The sequence below is a fragment of the Anas acuta genome, chromosome 1 (genome assembly GCF_963932015.1).
Source record: "Anas acuta chromosome 1, bAnaAcu1.1, whole genome shotgun sequence".
NCBI classification, from domain to species: Eukaryota; Metazoa; Chordata; class Aves; order Anseriformes; family Anatidae; genus Anas; species Anas acuta.
In genome coordinates, this window is record NC_088979.1 from 122332210 (window position 1) to 122347983 (window position 15774).

Below are 15774 nucleotides of genomic sequence, written 5' to 3' on the forward strand. Positions count from 1 at the left end.
TTTTTTTTTGTTTTTGTTTTTTTTTTACTGCAAAATTACCTGGGTTTCCCAGTTCAGTCATGATCTCTGCTATAAGCACCAGGAATTTTATTCTTAAATCTATCTCCCTCTGTTAGAAGCTGTTACTAGAACCAAGAATTTTCCTTTGGTATCTTATTATCTTTTCTCTCTAAGCTGAGTAGTTGCAGTTCTCCAGTCTCTATGCTTCTAAAGACTTCGAATGTCAGAAATAATTTCTGTTGCCCCAAAACTGTTTTTTGCTTTTCTTTTTTTTTTTTTCCCCCTTCTGGTGGGGTGCTGACCAAAATGAACATGCATCCCCCAGGTGGTTGTCACTTGTAAGTGAACCTTCTCCCTATTTCTTTTCTTCCTCTGTCATCTTCCTCTAACACTGACCCTGAAGAATAATGTTTCCCTCCTACTGGCGTATAAATATATGCAATTATAGTGATACTGTTGCCCAGACACACTGAGGCAGGCAGGATAAGCAAACTCAAGAATAATTCAAACTTACAGAAACCACTTTTGGTTCTGCAAACTGAGCAATCAGGATCTCCTCCAGAGCTTGAAGACAGAGGCAGCACTCTGCTATACATCATGGGTGATGTACACTGCCAGTCCCAGGTCACCAGTGCATGTGCAGGAGCAAAGAATGAAAGCCCTGTGCCCCTATGAATGACAGCAGGACCGAGAGCCCGTGGTCCAGAAGCAGCTGCAATTCTAGTATTACAGAAAACTCTTAGCATGCACCAAAGCTTCCTGATGGCAGGTGTGACTGCTTCCATCCAGATAATCACTTTCATAAAAATAGTTTGCTTGAGGGACAGGGCAGAAGATTAACACTTTTTGTGGTTAATAGTTTAAGGGTCAAATTAAGTTGTCAGGCATGACTGAAATCTGGTTAGAACTGCACAGGTATTTGTATTTAGAAGTGATTCATTCTAATGTCCCAATACAGTTCGGATTTGCACAGAAAAAAAAAAAAAAAAAAAAAATAAGAGTCCATAGGAACAGATAGCATAAGTGAAGCAATGGGCAAAGGAGGTGATTTTGGCCAGAGTTTTAAATTATCTGAATGAGTCAAGGGTGAATTAGCCAAAACCAGCAAGGAAGTCTGCATTAGTAAGTAAGTGTTAAATGTATCAGGGAATTTACAGGCATAACATTCTTCACCAGAAGACAGCAATAAATACTAGCTGATAGCCTATAAAACTGAGAATGTTGAATTAATAAGATCAACACACTCAGATACACTTATAAATACAAAATAACAATTGCTTATGCCTGGGACTCAGAAGTAAGGCTACATCATTTAAAAATGATGAAGAACATTTATTTTTATTAGTAACAGAGGAGGATGCTAGATAAATTCAGATCAGTCCCCTAGGAATAAGTATTTTCAACTTGGCAGGCTGAGACCACTTGTGCACAACAATTCTAAATGATTTGGCTGAAGAGATCTCTGGCCTGCTGTGATGGACTTGAATGCATCTTGCAAATGCAGGGGAATGCTAAAAGACTAGAATAGTGTTGGTATTCAGTGAATGGGATGAGAGGAGTGTCTCTGGTGACGAGCCTGGTATCACTTCTGGGCAGAAGAATGCTAAAGCTGGTAAGGGGTCCCATTCATAAAACAACCAAAGAATGAAGATATAAATAAAGCTATATCACATGATTTGATGGAATATAAATCTTGTCAAATAGGGTATGCTAAAACAGGCGAATGCTAAATTATATATTTAGGAACAAAGAATGAAAGCCAAACCTACCAAGTGAAGACTGTTTTGAACAGTGCTGTGTCTGGAAAGAGTTTGGGGTCACAGTGACAAGAAACACACTGTAGACACACAATGAAATACTCTGCCAAACCAACAATGTTTAAACTGGGTAAGGGGAAGCTGAGGTAGTTTTAATCATGAATGCAGTATGGTGTTACTACTTCTGGAATTCTGTATGCAATGCTGTGCACAAATTTTCCAGAAGATATTTTAAAAATTAATGGGATGGAGGGAAAAAAAAAAAAAAAAAAGAGCAAAATTACTTTAGGTCTGGAGAAAATACATTACAGAGAAAGATACAAGGATCTCTGCCTGCTTCACATACCAAAGGATGACAGGACAAGTTTATTAAAGTGCAGAAATAAGCTTACAGAATAAAACACAAAATAGAAGAGAATTATTTCTGTGCTGAAATGCCCAGTTTCTGAAGTTTTCAGGTGAAGCCTACATGCTTTTCTAGAAGACACTCTTTAGCCAAACAAAAATGTGACTAAGATATTGCAATCTGTGATACATGGAAAGGTAATGAAACAATCTAATGGTCTCTTTGGTCCTTACGCATCTCAACTGCTTCTCTCTCTTATGATTAGGAGGTAGGTACATCTCCTAATTTTCATTAAAATAACAAAGAAAACCATTAGGGCCAAAGACCATTCTTTATTCCATACTAAGATACCATGAAGCTACAGACATCTCAGTTCTTTATGAGTCCCTGATGACTTCAAGGAGGCTTCATGGCCTATTTTGAGCGAGGCTTTAACCCTCTTAGTATTAAAAGAAAAGAAAAGAAAAAAAAGGAGAAAGAGAAAGAAAATATTAACTAAAAGTTCTACATGCATTTTCTCTAATGCCATATAATATCAAATATAGAAATGGTGGATATTGCTTTGTATTGTAGAGGAAGCTGTTAGCATTGTTTAGTGGTTGAAAACAGTAAAATAAACGAGCTAGTCAGGAAAAAAAAATAGAATAGAATAGAATAGAATAGAATAGAATAGAATAGAATAGAATAGAATAGAATAGAATAGAACAGAATAATTAAAATAAAATAAAATAAAATCCTATAAAAACCACTATGTTTATATAACATATGTTTATATGTTATTCAGCCCACAATGTTTTCTGCCTGCAGCATATCCCTGCTGTTAGTGAAAAAGGTTTGAGGTGCAGTATTAAAATATATTATGCCCTTGTCCTGGTTTTGGCTGAAACAGAGTTAATTTTCTTCACAGTGGCTGGTAGGTTGCCTTGTTCTGGATTTAGAAGAAAAATAACATTTATAACATAGTGATGCTCTAGTTGTTGCTGAGCAGTGCTCACAATAAGTCAAGGGCTTCTTAGCTTGTTCTATGTCCCAGCCAACGAGGAAGTGCTGGTAGGGGACACAACAAACACAGCTGACCCAAAGTGGCCAAAAGGGATATTCCATACCATGTGGTGTCATGCTGAACAATAACACTTTGGGGAGCTGGCAGGGGGAGGCAGCCACTGCTCAAAGACTGGCTGGTCATCAGTCAGCAGGCAGTGAGCAGTTGCATTGCACATCACTTGTTTTGTACAAATATATATATATTACTTTATTATTACTGACGGTGGTGGCATTATTATTTTTCCTTCCTTTTCTGGCCAACTAAACCGTCTTTATCTCAACCCGTGAGTTTTTACCTTTTTTTTTTCCCAATTCTCTCCCCCATCCCACTGTGGGTGAGTGAGCGAATGTCTGTGTGGTTTTTAACTGTCAGGTGAAACCACAACACCTGCGTTCATTTGTATGAAAAATAATGAGTCTTTACAGTGAAAGAATGTTATTAAAGCTAGAAATACAAAAGTTCTCTTTAAGTTTCACTACAAAAAAAAGAAACAGGAGGGATCAGTTATCCTACTGAGATTCTCTGAGCTTCAAAACCAACAAGAGTTTGAACCAGAAATAAAGCTGAAATAAAACTGGGAGATAAAGCAGGTTCTTTTTCCTTCAGTGCAGAGGGACCAAATTCTACAATGTCCTTCACCTTCTCCCACCAGTGACATGAATCCAGAGAATCTCTGTTGATAGGAGAGGTGTTAATGGTAGTTTTCATATATTGATATGAAAAAACTGCAGCAAAGCCTGCAAGAGTAATGATTGCATAAAGTCCTGGATTTGGTTGCTTTGCTACTCTCCTTTGCATCCCAGAGCATTTATTGTTCTAGCTTGTCCTATACTCTCCTCTGTAGGCCCAGATGGAAAGACCAAAGAGAGGTATTTTTCTACTTGTACATTAGTGGGGCTTTACATCTTGCAATGTTTATGGCTTTGATGTGACTTTTTAAGCAAAAGCTTATAGTGGGCTTTGCGTGGGCAAATTTGCCACATTCTACCACTTCATGATTTCATCTAAACCATACTCCAGAAGCTCTGGTTTTAATATCCTATTGCATTTTTTTAGTTCAGAATCACAGAAAAATCAATGCACAGGAAAACAACACCCTCAAAGTGTATAGAGTGCCCCTGTTAAATCACCATCCTCAAACTCTCTTGATCAGGTCCGATTTCCTCTTTAAACTCTTTTAAAATCTCTTATGAGCCCTAGATATCACTGTAGAGCATATCCTGCTTTCAAACATGCTTTCACAACAGCTCACAGTTTCAAGAGACTTAATAACAAGCAGCACTTCCCCCGTCTGGGCAGCAGAAATCTCTCTAGCGAGGCAGGGTGCCTTCCTTGCCTTGACTTTCAAAGAGAGAAAAAGCTTTGGGGACACCCAAGGTATTTTGTGCTGCTAAGTTACCCCGGATGATGAGGCCCCTTCCATCTGTAGGAAATAAAACTCTGAGAAGACACCCTCCTCTTGGCAATGTGCAGAGACACCATCTTGGACCGGGCACACAGCCACTTGGGTAAAGGCAGCGCTTTAAGCCATGTCCTTCGTTTGATTTGAAAGATACAGCTGCAGATGCACAGGCGAACAGCTGCAACTTGTGTAGGCTGTCAGGCAGGACAGCAGACAGCATGCTGGTCAAACCAACAGAGCTTTTAAAATAATGATTCCCTTCTGACCCTCGTATCTCGCTCCCCTTTTGCAAGCACCTTCCACTGTAGTGTTCAGTACATTTTGCTAACAAATAATTTCCGCTCGCTCTATTTTGCAATTGTGCTAGGACTCCAAAAGGCACAAGATGTATGTTTGGAGATCTGGGAGGGTAGTAATAGGGCATTTAAGAGAGAGATGATGGACAGGAGAAATTCAGAATGATTAGCCTGCAGCTAAGTGAATAGTACACAGTAAGAAACAGAGGATGCAAGAAAGTAAACCACATATACTAAGGAGCCTGAAAAGTCATCTGAAGTTTTGTCATCTTCCATAAATAAGATGGGATATCTGCAATTGCAAAGGATAGGATTGATTTGGTTATAAAAGTATCAGCTCAACAGAGTAGAATAACATACTTAAAGTATTTTAGAAAAGCAGTGGCTGGAAACTTTGCAGATGAACCAATTCAAATGATATCATTAAACATTAAATGGTTGACCAGCTTTGGGAAAAGAGAAACAAATGAAAATTATAATAACACTACTGTGCAATTACAAGAACCTCCTTTGCAGACCAATGATGAAAGCTGCTTGAGATGCAATATGAGAACAGATATCATATTGCTCCTCAAGCCATCAAAAGGAAAAGGGGTGGCAGTTTTATTAGTCAAATATCGTCTTTTCATCCTAAAAGAGTGGTGTTTGAAGATGGTAGATATATTCTGATCAAAGACTTCTGAAGGATAATTTTAAAGAATGTGTACTCCATACCATTCCACCCAAGGACAACTTTCTTTTCCTTCCTTCCTTCCTTCCTTCCTTCCTTCCTTCCTGCCTTCCTGCCTTCCTGCCTTCCTGCCTTCCTGCCTTCCTGCCTTCCTGCCTTCCTGCCTTCTCTGCCTTCCTGCCTTCCTTCTCTCCATTTCCTTTCTTTTCATTTTTTTTAAGAATATTTAATTGAAGATAGGACAGACAATTTTAGTCAGTTCGTAAATCCAACCCTTGATAGGTCACATTGATCAGGATTTACCCAGAAGAAGGTAACAAAGCTAGTCACCTTGTTAGATTCTGATGATATTGGAAGGTGGTAATGCTCATAGCTCAGGGGATATCAATTCAGTGAGTAAGGGAGTGTGTAAGCTCACTTATTATCATCAATCATGTTATCCATTTTCCAGAACTGATGTGTTCCCTGTCACAAAAATCTTGTTAAATCATGTTACCTTGATCTCCCTGGAAGTAGTCAGTAAATACCCTCCCTCCTTGTGCACAGTTTTTAAGGACTGTATTTTAAAACAAATTATATTAACTTCAACTGGTTACAACTCTGTTTATAACCCCAGCAAAAGAAATATTTCAGTTATCTAGCAGAAAACATTAAGCACATTGAAATAAGAAAATTCTGTGACATGCTTATAAAGCAAAGATTAATATTAAAGTTACCAGTAAAAATTTAATCAAGCCAAGAACCAGTGAAGAAGAGGGCTTGATGAATCCCTTTCAGTCTGAGATAAACAGAAAAGTTCTAAAAAAATTTGTAAAAAAATCTAAATGGATTGGAGGGACTGGATTTCCCACAAATCTGTAAAACAGAGCCAACCTAAAGACAAAGGTAAAAAAAATGCTATGTAAGGGAAAGATGGTGGACTTTTTTTTTTTTTTTTAAAAAAAAAATGTAATATGACAATTCCTTTAAAGGGATGGCAAAGGACATTTGGTAACATGTTGAGAAGAGACACTGGGTGATTTGAGACCAAAACAGTTATTGACTACAGGTCAACTCTCCAAGATCCAACAACTTCTAAACCACTTGAAGGGCTTCTGTCCTACAGAATCACACAAGACATACAGAATTCTTGGATAACCCACTTAACAGATGGGAGGTAGTAATATTATTGAAATTCTGAATGTAAAAGAGGCAGCAGAAACAGAGGGGTTATGACCAAATATTGTGTCATTAAACCTATTTATCAAGTTTGTGCAAAGTAGAGTCCATCTTCCAGAACAAACAAACAAATGAAAAACTTAAAACACAGAGAGCTGTAAAGCTTAAAAATGGTATAGGTTGGAGATCTTATCTCTGGGTATAGAAGTGTATTGGAATAAATATAATGGGAATTTATAGTCAGATCATTAAAACTATGATTTTGAAAATATGTTGAGGATTTGCCTTATGCTTGATAAAGATCCTACTGCTTGTCTATTCATGGATTGGACGTCTTCAAGGGGAAGACAGTTGACAAAGTCTTGCCAAAAGCTCACAGCTGCTTGCTTTGGCCACAAGGCCCCAGTCAGAATTCTCAGAACAAAACAACTAGAAGATGGATCAGAGGCAGGGTCTGAGATAACCTTTTGTGAAACTTTCTGTGCAGGATGCCTTATAAGCAGTATAGTTTGGAACATGCAAGTATAGCTCAGCTTCTATACATAAAATTGTTAGTCAAGATAAAAGTGTTGCATTTCTGCATTCCCCCCACCCTGAAAAAGAAAAAAAAAAAAAAAGCTCAGATACGAAACTATTGGGCATTAAAGATTCAGTGAGATACCTGGATAGTTCAGGTCTTTTACAATGTAATGCTATATTAATCTGGTCCAACATATAAAGTTTAAAATAAGCTAGATTTTTTAAAAAAGCTTAAAGAAATAGGACAAGAACGGAGATTCCGAGATTCCTAAGATGGGCAAAAAAAAAAAAAAAAAAAGTGAAAATGAATATACCCCCTCACTTTCTTTTCCTATTTCATTGCTTACTTGTGTGTATCAGACATCACTTTAAAGACTTGAAAAGCTGTTGTCATGAAATTCATCTGGCAATACACAGAGCCAAAATCCAACAGCTTGGTACTGTTGAGGCCTCCCACAATGGGAAGTCTTACAGGCCTAAAAGCGTGGCATATTATTTCAGAGCTCAGTTGAAATAAGGAACCCAGCTGAAGTATGTTTTATACTTGTGGGCAAAGCTATATTCATAGATTGATGCAGAATGAGAACAGCATGAGGAAATTTCTGAGATTACTGCTGCATAAGAAAGAGATTAAGAACAACAAAAAATTTATAGTTCTTTATTTGGCCTACCTTGGTATACACAGATAAATAGGAAAAAAAAAAAATTAAAGTTAAAAAAAGTTTCCCTTCATCTTTTTACATTTACCATCTTGGTTAGAAATAAACCGTTCTTCACTCAATCTAATGTATATATCCCTTTGCATTATGACAGCTGTCACCCATTTAGATTAACTCTTTCTGAGAAGGGTGTCAAATCTTATGAAGAGATTTGTGATAACAAAGTAAGAATTCCTCTTTTCTATCAGTCATAGCCATCAGCAATAACCACATAAGAGTTCTCATCTGGCATTTTTGCCCTTCTGAGGAACTGCCATATATGAACTCGAGGAAAAAAAAATGAATGAATTGAAAATATTTGTAATTCTAATGAAGAAGTAGATACATCAGTAGATAGATCAGCACAGAGAATGAGTGGGGGAATACATAGGCTATTCATCTTGCCAGTATGATTTGCTCAAAGAAAACTTTAATAAAATATACTTCTGCATTGAAGCAGTAACAGTTCAACATATATTCTGTAATGGTGGCTTTTCCCACTGGAGGACCTCATGTGAGACGTGCTTCTTTTCTGCCATCCTGGTTTGTACCAAACCCAAATATTGTGAGTGGACCTAACAAGAGCCCTAGTTCCTGTGGTAAGCAGCAACACCCCCTGGACATTTTGGGCTACTCCTCACATTGAGTCCACCTTGTGCAGAAGAAAGAGAGGATATTCGTCTTGCTGCAAGACCCTAAGTGTGAAATGATCAAATGTGGAAGATACCATTTCTCCTCCTTTAACCAGTACTTTCCCGCTTCAAACTGCAGCCTGCTAATTCTGGAAGACCTTGGTAAGAGAGATGGAGAACGCCATCAAGGCCACATTTCTAGAAAGGAGTCAGAAGAAGGTAAGATGTTTGTAAATACAACTTCAACTCTTTGCTTACACAAAAGGCAGAAAATCACCAGGTAATGAGTCCAAGTCCCTAACCAGTACTTTTTTTTTCTTGGCCATTAATGAATAATACTATTTATGTATGAATTATTATATATGCATAATAAAATATTATATAAGAAATAAATTATTCATTTTGCATGTGTGTGTTTTAATGTTTGTTAACAGGCATAATTTTTACCTTATGTGAGTTGTATCATGCTAATGCTTTCATGAAGCTTGAATATTCTGTTTTGCAATTTCTGTTTGTTGTTGCTGTGTTTTGGTGTGTTGTTTTTAGTTGTCTAAATAAAAAATTGTCTTTATTTTTGTTTAATGGAAGGTAAATATCTGAGGAAGTGCCTGGCCTAAAGATTATGTGCCAGACAACATCTGGACAGAATTATCAACAGTAATGTTGCTGTAGGCAAGATGGTCTAAGAGTATGGTGAAAAAAGCAGAGAAAGGGAGATCTGAAACAAAAAGGAGACACTGGCCTTTTAGAGAAGAGATACTAGGAAACCAGCTGAACAGAAAGAAGCTTAAATTGGCCAGGAATAAGCACAAAGGAGCAGACCAAATAAGCTGTTTTAATAATGGATACTTCTTCCTAGCCAGACAGGCACATCCTTGACAAAATGGATAGGTCTGTCCAGCAAACATTTTCTGGGCATTTCATCCCGTTTTTCTTCTCTGCCAAACCTCAGGATGAGTAGAAGTGATCCTTTATTGTCTTAATAGACTAAGAAACTAAAATACAGTAGATGTGCTAGGTCAGATTAAAGTCATGTCTCAAGCTCTTTTAGATTACTGACAGGAAGTCATAGGCACACAGAGATGCTGCAGAGCCTGACCTCATCTGTATGGCTTGCACTGTGCAATTCTTGCTTTTATTGAACAAAAATAAAAGGAATTTATCTCAGATTACACAGATAATGCCTATCTCACTGCTGTTCTGCCCAGTTGGCTACTGCTTTCATACTTCTGTCTTTCTGGGTCAGTCTCACATAGTGTCAACAAGTGAAAATTCACTCAGGTCACTGGAATTGATTTATAGCCACAAGAATGTGGATTTTGCCTTTGTTTTCCTTTGTACTACTTCCCCACTCTCCTTTTCATCTTACATTTTCTCAACAGTAATTTTTTAAAGATTTCTTTCCCTAGAACTCTGAGGCTTCATGTGCCTGGTAATGCAAAGGCAGATACAACTGAGTTCAAAGAAAGGCCCAACTGCAGAAGTGACTTGTGTTGTATGGGTCTGGCCTGCTGAGTTCATGAAAGCAAAGTTTCATCTGTTTTTTGGATTGGGCTCTTGACCTGCCATAAAAATAAATGATATCTTCTACAGTTATTAAATGGTAGACTGTTTCTTGTTACTACTGTTGTAGAAGTGTCTCTTCCATATGCCTGTCATTAAAAATAATAAATTGGGCTCCCTTATCTTATGGAGATCTCTTACTTTACCCACTTGTTTTGGTCTCTTGTTCATTTCCATTTATTGTTGCTGACAGACTTGCACAGTTTGGATTAAAACAAACTGCGGCAGCCCTTCTCCCTCTTACAGAAGAAACACTACCAATTCACACCTTCTTCTGATGTTTGCTTTATCAACTGTGCTCTAGGAATGTGTAGTGGGAGTAATGTAAAAACTCCTGCACAACAGGGAAGGACTTCTTACAAAGATGGTATTCTCACTACTCTTCACCATTGTTAGAGCATTGGTTTCTCTTTTAAAATGCAGTGTCGCTTTTAAAATGCTGTCATTTTGTGTTACTTTTTGCTATTTAATTCTTAAATATATATATTATATATATTTATTATATATTCTTAATATGCCATGAAACTGCAAATGTCTATTCATACCATGCAATAGCTAAGCAGGGTCTTGAGTGTTTTAAAGATTGAACACCACCAATAGCAAGGTTGCTGTTCTGAAATGACTAGTTATCAATTATCACTAATATTTTCCATGCAGTCACATTACTGATATACAGCTGACACCTAATAGCAGTCTTGGTCCTCTAGATTTAGTTCTTATGCTTCCTCCTACACTGAGCTTTACCCTTCATAGTGACTGCACAACAAGACACAGAACTCTTTTTGATTATTCATCAAATAGTTGCAACAAATTCAGCAGGCCTCCTTCAATTCCAACATGTAAATTGAAAGAATTTCTTATTTTTAGGCTGGGAGATCACAGGTCTTGCTGCACCAGAGAAGAAATCCTTTACCATATCCCACACCCAGATGACAGCTATTAAGAATATTAGCATTAATTTCCTTCCAATAGACAACTAAAAGCCAAGTGCTGCAAATACATTAATGAGTATGGTGATTTTGGTGATTACTCAAAATAACATGGGAGCAACCTATTCAACAGGCAGTGTGACACTTTGCACTAATATCAAGGTCCACAGAGGTCCACAAAGACACCTTACACACCCCATTGATGTTACACATTTAACTCTCATGGTTAAAAGTCACTTGTGCACTTTTCTAGATAGGAACTCATCCAAAGACACCTTTCATCTTGAATTTTTTTCCTTTCCATCCTTTTGTTGTGGTTAACTTAGTCACTTTTTCCTAAATTCTTCTTCTGTGAAGAAAAAAAAAAAAAAGTGATTTTTAAAGCCCCTAGTTCCTTTCTATTTGACAAGGTGCATTAACCTATATTTTAGATTGTCTTCTTAAAGTAGCATCATGCTATGTTTTAAATCAAATTTGAAAAGTAAAGCTTCTCAGGGTATATAACTGATCACTGTGGTCATATTTTTCTTTCGTATTAGCCACTATGATCCTATTTTCATGTCAGGAATTACACTGTTTCTGATGTTATGCTAGTCAAATATTAAAATGCTCTAGGAAGTCATGTTGCAGAGTACAATACAAATGCATTAGTCACTTACATGTGCTGAAATGTTTTCCAGGAACATTTCCCAACTTCTTCTATATAATTGGCCACCCAGACTCCTCAAAAAAAAGAACAACTAATTCATGGACCAAACAAATGCAATCAACAACAGCTTTCCCTTACAATCAAGTAAAAAACAATCAAACAAACAAAACGACAAAATATTTTACTTCTATTTATTACTTTCATTTTTTACATTCTGCTTTCTTGCTCTCAGCTGTAGTTGTGTTTTCAGTGTGTTTGGCAAGTGATCCATAAACTCAGTCCCACAGCTATTGAATATAAGAACTTAATCTTGCTACCATTAACTGGAATAGGTGTGGAAGCTGGCTTAGTTGCAATTACATGGACAGCCATTTGAAAACAAACAAACAAACAAAAATGTAAATTAATATTATCCATGGCTTTAGCTCTGTTTATATTGAATTCATCTGCTGAGCATTTCTTTACATTTCCTCTGTGGCATTTCCATGCATTGTTCCACTCTCTCCCTAGTGTTCAACCAGAAGGACAATAGGAGAAAGTAGTTCCATATTTCAGCTCTCCGTACACAAATGGAACCAGCCCAGGCATTTTATTTATTTATTTATTTATTTATTTTTATTCCCCAAAAAGATCCCAGGGCAGGAAAGGAATGCTGGATCAGGCCTGTCCATAGTCGTGTGTTCCCGAGCATCCCACAGAGGGATGTTGTTGCTATTATTTTAACAGCAGATCTTTGCTGTTGTTGCTATTTTAATGGCAGATTTTAAAGCTTCCGCTGACATTGGTACAGACCCTGAAGCTCAGCTAGAGAAACAGAGGTGGTGAGCAGATGGTGATACAAAGGAGGAATGTTGTATCTATAAATATTCTGGTGAAATTCATATCCAGTGCTCCATGGAGGAGCCAACAAACTGCACTAAACCCTTAATGCAGGGTTTAAATTAGTCTTATGTGGTAAATGGGTTCTTAATCTGGGTTTCCTTGCCAGGGAGATTTTCACTCATGGGATCTAGCTATTTATAGAAAACCACCGGGAAAAAAAAAAATGCAAGTTTATTCTGCATTATCATTAGAAAAATGTTAGCATTTACCAAATAAGGGGAAACATTTCCCTCTGACTTGTCAGACCATCTAAAGCATCCCAAGGGACAAGGCAGTGGTAAAGGCACATCCATCTCCAGGAAAATGTTCCTGAATGGACTGTCTGAGTCTACATTAAGACAATGTTACAATGCATCAGTTGAATATGTGACAACTCAAACCTTCTCCCAGAAAAAAAAAATAAGCAATTAAAATGACATTCAGTAAAACTCAAGACTGTTTTAATGATACAATTTAATACACTGAACTTCTCAAAGCAAGAATTAAGCCTGAAGTACTGCATTCAGATGGTATTCTTAATTTCACTGCATTTTAGTACATTTTAGTTATAAGATAATGGGTCATACATGCAGAGTTTTACTTATCACTTATTTATATATCACTGATGGAATACTCAAATGCTGCCTGAAACAAAAAGAACATGTTCCTATACATCTTGGCTTGGGGCTGACAGATCAAGCAGCCTGTAAGTGGCAGGACCTGAAGCCAAGCTCAGCTCCATGCTGTCCTCACCCCCCTTCACCCTCGCCATCAGGGCATGCATCTGGGCAGATCTGCAAGACATGTTATGGACACCTGCGTAAATCTGCAGAACCTAAAATAGGAATAATGAGTTTGGGCATTTTGTTTATATCTTCAGGTGCTGATTTGATGGCTAATCATGGTATGCTGCACTTCATTAACTATTTCTGTACTTGCCAAATATTATGAAAGGAGATCAAATACTGTAAAAAGGAAATAATTTGTTCAGAAAATCTATGTCAGGAACAAAAGGTCACAGACACTCAGTGGGTACCCTTTTACCAGCAGTGCATTAGCATTATCCAATTGGTTTTGTTTCCTAAAGTGGCACTCAGATCTAAACATTGAAGAATGAATCTGCACAAACAAAAGCTGTGTGGAAGTGTGAAATTTTTTTTTTTCACTGTCCTTTCATAAGCACATAAAATAACTCTAGCCTAAAGCATCTTCTTTGAACACTCAGATGAAAAATCTAAGAGGAGAGATTGTTCATCTATGCATCAAATATTTTGGTTATATTTCTTTGGAAATGAGGCTCAAAGCGTTCCATCAGCTGGCCAGTTTTCCCTTTCCTCTTAATTTTCTGGACTCACAGGTCCAGACTGACTCACTGCTCAGCTTCAAGCAAGTTTGACAGAGGGACAGAGGTCTCAAAGGGATACAATTGCTGTAAATTCTGTGAAAATCAATGGTTAAACCAAGAAAAAAGAGAACAAATTAACACCCCAGCTGCAAGACCGTCTTAGCTTCTTGCTCTGTGTACTCATCTAGGCAGGACACACCGAGACAGAGAAAATGCTTATTTTACAAGGTCTAAATACTAATGTCTTGTCTGTGTTCTGCAAATGGCTCTCAATAAAACAGCTGCACTACTACACTAGAAGAGACAACTGGGCATAAAGATTGCTTCATTTCTCCATAAATTTCCTGCAAATGAAGCCCAAAAACTGTGTAATGGCAAAACTCCTTTCCTCAGCTTTTATCTCAAGTTGATACACAGAAAAAAAAAAAAAAAAAAGGAAAAAAAAAAAAAATCCCACCTAACATCTCAGTCCCCGATTATTGCTGATTGTCATGTTGGGTCTGATGTAATTTTGTGCGCTGTCTGTACCCAGATCTGCTAGATGACAGCGGGTTTACACTCAATCAGCTCTAGCATGGTTTAAAGTTAGTATGCTGGACTAGAATTTTGCATTATGGTCATGTATGCCAGTATCATACTTAATTTTTTTTTTCAATTTCATATGCAATTTAAGCTTATAGCTTCAAGTAAATGCATAAATTGCATCTGATGTATTTTCCAGCTCCCAGCGACTTTAGTGAGACAACTTTTCTGAGTAAGGACATAGGACTGGACACAGTTTCACTTTGCTTAACATTCTGTCTTGTGCTGCCACCATGGAAGGTTTATAAAAACTGGCAGTTTCTAAATGAACTTAAGTTCCTGCATCAGAACTGTTAAATATGCAAAATTATATCACACACCAAGAGAACTAAAATCAAGGTCCCACTGGTGTTCAACATCAAGCAACAAAAGGGCTCAACAGTTTTATGTTGAAAGGAAAATACAGAATGAAAATAAAGGATCCGATTCCTCACCTCACAGCTACAATCATTTCGATACACACCATTTTAATGGCTAGTTCTGCTTAAAACTATATACTTACAAGATGAAAAATTACATTCCTCTCTGAAGGGTCTGTCTCTTTCTATAGTTACACATCACATCTAGAGTTTCTATAATTTAAGAATTAAAGAAATATATTTCACTCTACATCCTGTATTGCTTACTTTGTGCCACTGACAGAACTCTGTGCAGTTTCCATTTCCCCTACAATTAGGCGCTGATCCTACAAACACATAAATATGAGCTCACCTTTCCTGCTGGGAGTGATTTCAATGGGAGACTCTCAGCAATGAAGGACATGAATACATTTTGGCAGGATCAGGGCCTCAGATATCAAGGAGGAAACTGGCTAACAGAAACCACCTTTGCAAACACAATGAGGGGAGCAGGAAAGATCCCAGGAAAGAAAATTAAAGTTTAATACACTTTTAAATGCCAGCCAGTGTATTTAAAGGGAGTGTTGGCGGAAGTTGGAAGATTTCAGAACAGATCAGGCTTTCTTAAGTGCAAGTCAAGGGTGTCCCTTTAAGGATTTATGGTATGGCACAGACCACGGTTTGCTTAGTTTGGCTTTTACTAAACTATTATTTTCTTTTGCTAAGAGATTCAGCTACTAAAAGCATAGCTTTTTCTTCTTCACAGCTGTTTGCTCCCATACCATTGAATATTTTCCCTCCAGCTTTTGCCCTTGCCTTGCTCAAGGGATGTAAATGATGCAGGAATTTCTGCTGCTCTGCTTCAGTTTAGCCGAGTGATAATCTTAGGCAAACGCTTGAAATCTGTCTTTCATTAAAAGAGGTTTTTGCACTTCTGTTTAACACGGGGAATTTTTTGAATTGCCCTTCTAAGAGAGAATTTCA

The 15774-nt window shown here is 37.4% G+C and overlaps 1 protein-coding gene across 1 annotated transcript in view; it reads right to left on the minus strand.

Annotated features, from left to right (window-relative positions):
- The window catches only part of TBX15 (T-box transcription factor 15), a 97434-nt gene that overhangs the window by 68208 nt on the left and 13452 nt on the right, over nucleotides 1-15774 (minus strand). The window lies entirely within an intron of this gene.